The 8054-nt window shown below is 36.9% G+C and overlaps 1 pseudogene; it reads left to right on the forward strand.

Annotated features, from left to right (window-relative positions):
• Positions 1-554: 554 nt before the first annotated feature.
• LOC117618300 lies at positions 555-7812 on the forward strand (annotated as a pseudogene).
• The last annotated feature ends 242 nt before the right edge of the window (positions 7813-8054 follow it).

Genomic DNA, 8054 nt, shown 5'->3' on the forward strand with positions numbered 1-8054 from the left:
CTCAAGCATATATAAATTAACAATCGATTCCAATTCTCAAGCATTCACAACCTAAGAAAATTAAAGTTACAATTCCAAACATTTCAATTAAAGTTAAACTTCTCAAGCATTCCAATTCCAAATTTTTTAAAGTTACAAACCAAAAGCAAAATAAATTAAAGTTACAACCAAAAAGAAAAATCCAATTCAAAGTTAATTAAAGTCACAAACTAAAAGGAAAAATGCAATACACCAATGTTACAAACTCAAGTGTTGGTGGTGAGTGGATTTGAAGAACCCCTTTGTGTTGTTTGAGCACCAATGCTATCTACAAATAAAACAACATAGTTTAGTACATTTTATTATAAGAAGAAGCATAAATAACATTAGCATAAATAAACTAATTACTTACAAGTTGTCATATCTTCCATTTCCTTGTAGAATTCAACCTCATCATCCGTTGGTTCTTTGTAAAAGGAAAATTCGTCCGCTCTAAGCCAATCACTAGTACACACTAATGCCTCTACCATTTTAGGATGCAAAGGATTTGGAAGAGAGAGTTGAGAGAGAGGCGAATGGGAATCAGGAGAAGAAACAGATTCCAGGTTTTCATCTCACGGCTACAGAGAGAGAAGAGAAGGGTTTACAATTTTACTTAATTATTCATAGAGTATAGCCGTGCGGCTATACTTTGCGGTTTGCAGCAACTGCAAATTTTGAAAATCAAATACCGCAACCGCAACCGCAAATGCGGTTCGGTTCTTAATACCGCGATTGCGGTTCGGTTTACAGCGATTGCGATTTTATTGCGGTAAAATATCCGTTGGTTTTTGCGGTTTTTCGGTTTAAAATGCCACCCCACACCTACATGTGTTTTCCTTACTTCATTAGAAAATATCTCCAAAGCCTATATGTGAGATCATGATTCATTCGCCATCACCAAGAAAGCCTCACATCACCATGGATTTCGGGACTTTTCAACGATACGATAGCACATCGGAAGCATAAGGATCGTTGATATGCATGCTCATTCTTTTATGAACTAAATGATTCTGACGGACCTGGGATTTTAGTATAAGGTGGGCTAAATTTACCTAACGTACAAACCTATTAAAAGATAGAAAATTAAACGGTATAAGTGAATTATTTATAATTGAAAAATACACCTAACTATAAGTGAAAATATTCACTTTAACTAAACAAAAAAACTTCATTACCAATGAGTGTTAAGAAGTTTTTTTTTTTATTTTTTATTTTTGGGATAAGCCCAATGCATGTTCAACCTAAGTTTGAGCTTTGGCATCCATAATGCCAAAAGGAGGGAAAAAAATATTTTTACTTGAGTGGGTTGTTCGGTAGAAGAGAGAGAATAGGTTAGAAAAGGGTATAATTGAGTTTTGCTTTTAAAAATATATTTTTAATTGGTGTTTGGTGATGTGCTGTGCTATATGTATTTTGGGCTGAAAAAAAATTAAAAATCGCCTGGGCTATAGCCCAGGTTAGTACCTTCTATGGTCCGACTACGAAGATTTTATTAGCATGTCAAGCTGTAGCCGAGCGCAGTTGCAATGAGTTTGAAGGAGAATACTTAAGAGGCATACAAGAACAAAATTGGAAAGCTTGTGATTCCCACAGGTTTGCTTCCACCAGAGCAACCATCTGCCAAAAGAGAAATCAGTTCTGATGGGTCACCAAACAATGTGAACCTTGACTGGCTTGATAAACAAAAAACCCAAGTCAGTTGTGTTTGTTGGTGATGCAGGAGTGTAGGGGTGGATCAAGATAGATATTTACCATTTAATTAGTTATTTCATGATATATTGTTATTTTCTTATTTAGGTAGTTTTAGGATATCTTTTATTATTTATGTGTGATTTTATAATTAATTAGTTTACTTTTGGACCAAGTAGCCTTGATGCCCAAGTCTTGTAAAGCCTATAAATAAGGCTAATATAATAGTTGTAGGGGAGTTGATGTTGATGATGAATAAAATAGTTTATTTATGACATGGATTTGCTACGAAATATGTGAGTTTGCAATAGCCCTAGATTTCGGTACTCGTGTATGTGATTGGTGACTTTGCCCTGACCTCGATCCCCATCAATTGGTATCAGAGCTACGGCTCAAGATTTGCTTTCTTGGGGAGGTTATTGGATGGAGGGTCATGTTGACAACTACAACGACATGAAGGAAATTAGGAGGCTGTTACGGCAACTTACAAAGCGCATCATTTGCATCGAAGATCGAATTCCTATAGGTAAGAGCTCTGACGGGGAGGGATGCGTGAACCCTTATCTGAACCGAGTAGCTAGCATCGACACTCTAAGCCGTGGGAGTCTCGACGGGGATTATGAGGGAGATAGTCCTTTTCATTATTGCACTCCACTGTGTGAGTCAAGTGAAGATGGGCACGGTTATTCTCATTGTGTCTTTGAAGGTATAAATGGATTTAGTAATTTTGGTGCATCTTGTTATTCATCAAAGTTATTAAATTTGGATTTACCTCCAATATTTGATCCTTGCAACTGTGAAAATTGCAATGAAAATTGTTTGGGTGTTCAAAGCAAGTTTGATAAGCAATTTATTGATTAAAACAGTGAAAAGATGAGAATTGAGAAAACTTTCGAAGATATTATTAATTTTATGGGCATTAATATTTTCACTTGGAAGGTTGCCACAACTTTGGTTGATTTTTTCAATCAGTTAAAGATTCTAGAAAGAAACATTTGCATTGTTAGAGGGAGTAAGAAGAAGCCAAGAATAATGAAATATTCCAAATATCTTTTTATTTGGAAAGGAAGGTTTCAATTGGATGCTAAAAGATCCAGAATTAATACGAAGCAATTGAAGATTCTACTCGGATTTTCCTCAATCAAAGGCTTGAATTCGAGGACGAATTCTTTCCAACTAGGGGTCTGATGCAGGAGCATAGGAGTGGATCAAGATAGATATTAGCATTTAATTAGTTATTTCATGATATATTATTATTTTCTTATTTAGGTAGTTTTAGGATATCTTTTATTATTTATATGTGATTTTATAAATTAATTAGTTTACTTTTGGACCAAGTAGCCTTGGTGTCCAAGTCTTGTAAAGCCTATAAATAAATGTAATAGTTGTAGGAGAGTTGATGTTGATGATTAATAAAATAGTTTATTTGTGGCATGGATTTGCTACGATATATGTGAGTTTGCAATAGCCCTAGATTTCGGTACTCGTGTATGTGGTTGGTGACTTGTGTCCTGACCGCAATCCCCATCACCCCAACTGATGGGTGCCCCAAAATTTCCATCTGGGCCACCCATCCCAAGCAAATAAGCCTTTTTTCTGATGTGTAGTCAACAAAACCAGGAGGCAAAGCATCAGTTTCACTGTTAGCTTAGTTGGGTTTTCTAAGTGCCCAGAGAAATGGAAGCTATGATAGCTCAAGCCCATGATCAATCTCAAAGACTTGTTCTTTGCTCAGCTTACACTCAGATCCATCACCCCAACTGATGGGTGCCCCAAAATTTCCATCTGGGCCACCCATCCCAAGCAAATAAGCCTTTTTTCTGATGTGTAGTCAACAAAACCAGGAGGCAAAGCATCAGTTTCACTGGTAGCTTAGTTGGGTTTTCTAAGTGCCCAGAGAAATGGAAGCTATGATAGCTCAAGCCCATGATCAATCTCAAAGACTTGTTCTTTGCTCAGCTTACACTCAGATCCAAACCCAACTGATGGGGATCGGGGTCAGGACACAGGTCACCAACCACATACACGAGTACCGAAATCTAGGGCTACTGCAAACTCACATAAATCGTGGCAAATCCATGCCACAAATAAACTATTTCATTAATCATCAACATCCATTCCCCTACAACTATTACATTAGCCTTATTTATAGGTTTTACAAGACTTGGGCACCAAGACTACTTGGTCTAAAAGTAAACTAATTAATTATAAAATCACATATAAATAATAAAAGATATCATAAAACTACATAAATAAGAAAATAACAATATATCATGAAATAACTAATTAAATGATAAATATCTATCTTGATCCATCCCTATGCTCCTGCATCATGGGATTCTCTGTTTCACTCTGGATGGGGCTCTGTATTTGATTCTCTGCAAATTGGGCACGTTCTTGTTGTTTTGCCATTCATTATTGATCAGCCTTTGAATGCAAGGCTTCTGGTGGAAAAGGATCTGGCTGTTGAAGTAAAACGCACAGAAGATTGGTCGTTTTGCAAAGATGATATAACCAAAACATTGAGACATGCAATGGTGGCAGAGGATGGAGAGAAGCTAAGAAGCAATTCAAGGAAAGCTGCCAAAGTTTTTGGAGTCACAAGCTCCACCAAGACCACTACATTGGCCAATTTGTCCATTACCTTCAAAAAAAATGTTACAACTTACAAGTAGGTCATTTTAGAAGCTCATTATTAATTTTTATCTAATAAATCTAGAATGTTACCCAAATTAGTTTCAGATCATAAGCATGGTTGAGGTATCTTTGTGCTTAAAGATTCTGGAACTTGGGTTATTGCCATTCTAGTATTTTTAGTGCATCTTGTGATCTAAAATCTGTCTAGAAAGTGTGATGTTTCTGTTGCTCTTGAGTTCATGCCTATGTCTGAAATAATAATTATGGGTTATTTTACAAGTCTCTCTCTCTCTCTCTCTCTCTCTCTCTCTCTCTCTCTCTCTCTTCCTTTGAGTTTCTGTTAGCTCCTACATGAAGCACATCCACATAAATAAATAAAAACATTTTTTGCATTCAATTGCATGTCACCAACAGTAAACCTTGCGGTCCCAAGGAAAGCATTTGTGGGTTTGGGGCACCCAACAATAAACCTTGCGGTCCCAAGGAAAGCATTTGTAACTTTCAATTATATGGACGTTTCTTGGAATAGCCATAGATCAAGAAATGGATGAATTTGGATTCACTGTTTTACTGGGTATTGCTTGATTTTGGACTTAAACTATAGTTTAGGGTTTAAAAAACCAAGAAGTGCTATAGAAAAAGAAAATCCAAATCCCAAAGATCACCAATAAAGTTTTGTACCATGAAGTTCGAAACTGGGACTACTAGGAAAGGGTGCCTATGAGCTCTTAAACACCTCTATGATATGCTATTTTTCCAATATGGGATCTTGAGTCCTAACAGTTATATCTTTCGTAATAGAATTTATTCAAACGTATGACATGCAATAATAACAATAACGAAGATCAAGAACAGAAATTCATAAACAAAATTCTCTCAAATGCCCTGAAAAGTTCGGTTTCCATTATTGGATTATTTTGCGAATATAACTGGGAAGATCTTGATAAACAGAGCAATGAAGAACACACAAAGATCACTTTCATACAACCTCTGTCTTTTAGAATAACAAATCAAGAGCACAGAACAAAGAATAGAATGGAGCACAGCAGACTAGTACCTGGAATGAGTTCTAGAAAGAAAGGAGGAAATGGATGATCTTTTTGCAACATTATTTTTCAGAAAACTGGCCAATGTACCGTGTACGTAGTGGTCCTGGTACAGCATGTGATCTCCAAAAACAACTGTACCTTTTCTTGCATTGGTTCTCAGCTGCTCTCTTTCCTCTGCCGCGGGAGAAAATAAGTTTTTCTCATCAACCCACCCCCAGACAGACAGTTGGTGTGGACAACTATCATCTTTATTTGTTCTATTATTTCTAAGAAGAGAATCGTGCTTAGACAGGAACCAAGTATTGTCCAATTGTGTCGGCTATATGATTTCCTTTACCTAACGATATTCAGAAATTTATAGCAACTTCAATGACCTAAATATTATTGTATAAACAAATATAGCGATATACCATATTTATTGATCACATTGTGAGTGACATATTTAACATATAATATAATAAATAATTATAGGACGAATTAGGATAGGGTAGGTAAGTTTGTTTTATGGCCGTCAAAATTCTTTTTTAAATAAAAATATATTTTTTTGTATTTATGGAAGATCTAATGTTCGAAGACCTTGCTTCGCACTATTTATGTTGTCCGAACTCATCAACATATTGCAGGAACAAAAGTCACTCTTATTCCAAATTTCATACCAGCCGAAAATAATACAATGGCAAAAGATCATCTTCATGTTGTCATGCTTCCATGTCTGCCTTTGGCCATATGATGCCTTTCTTTCAACTTTCCATAGCCTTTGGCGAAAGCCAAAGTTCATGTGTCCTTCATATCCACCCCAAAAAATATCCGAAGGCTCCACAAAATCTCACCTGATTTGCAACCCTTTATACATCTAGACTCCATCCCATTTCCTGCTTTGGCTTCTGGGTTCTTGCAAGAAGGTGCTGAGGCAACTGTGAACATACCCTTTGAAAAAATGGACATATAGTCTCCATCCCATTTCCTGCTTTAGCAGATCACATGCAGCCTTCAAATTGTCAATTTTTTCAAAGGGTACATCCACAGTTGCCTTGAAACCTTTTGGCAAGAAGCCAGGGTCCAAGGGAGGAAATGGGATGGACAACTTCAAGATTCCATATGACTTCTGATAAGTGCATTATTTCCTATATTTGTATACCTCTTATATTTGGTTTTTGTAGGGAAAGTTAATTAAAAATAGCATTTTGACTGAAAATTGTCTTTTCAAATGAAGTTTAAAGCAAAGCCAATTGGAGAATAAATCTAAGACATGGAAGATCATTGTATCAAAGTTTCATAATTTTCTACAAAACCAAATGCCCCGGACTTGGAAGTCAAGTCAACCTAAGTTGAAATAGCGACAGAACTGCACTGCTGTGGAAGATTGAAGATTTGAAGACTTTTCCAATTTTTGCTAGTAGCATGTGATATATGCTTGGAAAACCTAGAGATGAAGGTACATTTCTCATATTATTCCAGAATTTTCTAGGAAGTGGAAAGACCTCAAAACGTGCGTGCAAGTTGGCTGACATGTTTCAAAGTCAAAGAATGATTCTTTCCTAGTTTGTTTCCTTAATTGTTTGGGATTTTGTTTTGTTTTATGAGAGTTTTTATGGACCTTTTTAGAGTAAGGTTTAGTTGTTTTAAACTATATAAGGTCACCGTAATCTCTCTCTATAGACGATCTTCTTACCATATACAACTTTCAAACACCCACAAATATCTGAGAGAGAGAGAGAGCCAAGAGAGTTTGCTTCCACCAGAGCAACCATCTGCCAAAAGAGAAATCAGTTCTGATGGGTCACCAAACAATGTGATCTTTGACTGGCTTGATAAACAAAAACCCAAGTCAGTTGTGTTTATTGGGTTTGGATCTGAGTGTAAGCTGAGCAAAGAACAAGTCTTTGAGATTGCTCATGGGCTTGAGCTATCAGAGCTTCCATTTCTCTGGGCACTTAGAAAACCCAACTGGGCTAACAGTGAAGCTGATGCTTTGCCTCCGAGTTTTGTTGAGCGCACAACAGAGAAAGGGCTTGTTTGCTTGGGGTGGGTGCCCCAGATGGAAATTTTGGGGGCACCCATCAGTTGGGGGGTCTCTGTTTCACTCTGGATGGGGCTCTGTAATTGAAACTCTGCAATTTGGGCATGTTCCTGTTGTTTTGCCATTCATTATTGATCAGCCTTTGAATGCAAGGCTTCTGGTGGAGAAGGATCTGGCTGTTGAAGTAAAACGCACAGAAGATGGGTCGGTTTGCAAAGATGATATAGCCAAAACACTGAGACATGCAATGGTGGCAGAGGAAGGAAGGAGAGAAGCTAAGAAGCAATGCAAGGAAAGCTGCCAAAAGTTTTTGGAGATCACAAGCTGCACCAAGACCACTACATTGGCCAATTTTTCCATTACCTTAAAAATAATGTCACAAGAAGGTCATTTTAGAAGCTCATTATTATTTTTATCTAAAAAAAATCTTGAATGTTACCCAAATTGGTGTCAGATCATAAACAATAAACTTTTCGGTCCCAAGAAGAGCATTTGTGTGGCTATGGACAGAACAGACAAAGCCCATGAGGGATAACTGTCATCATTTTTTTGATTTTGATCTATCATTTCCAACGTTCGACCAAACAGCAAAAAAGATCTATCATTTCCAACTACTCCCCCCAATTCTCGAGGATGAT

The sequence above is a fragment of the Prunus dulcis genome, chromosome 2, assembly GCF_902201215.1.
Source record: "Prunus dulcis chromosome 2, ALMONDv2, whole genome shotgun sequence".
Taxonomy (NCBI): Eukaryota; Viridiplantae; Streptophyta; class Magnoliopsida; order Rosales; family Rosaceae; genus Prunus; species Prunus dulcis.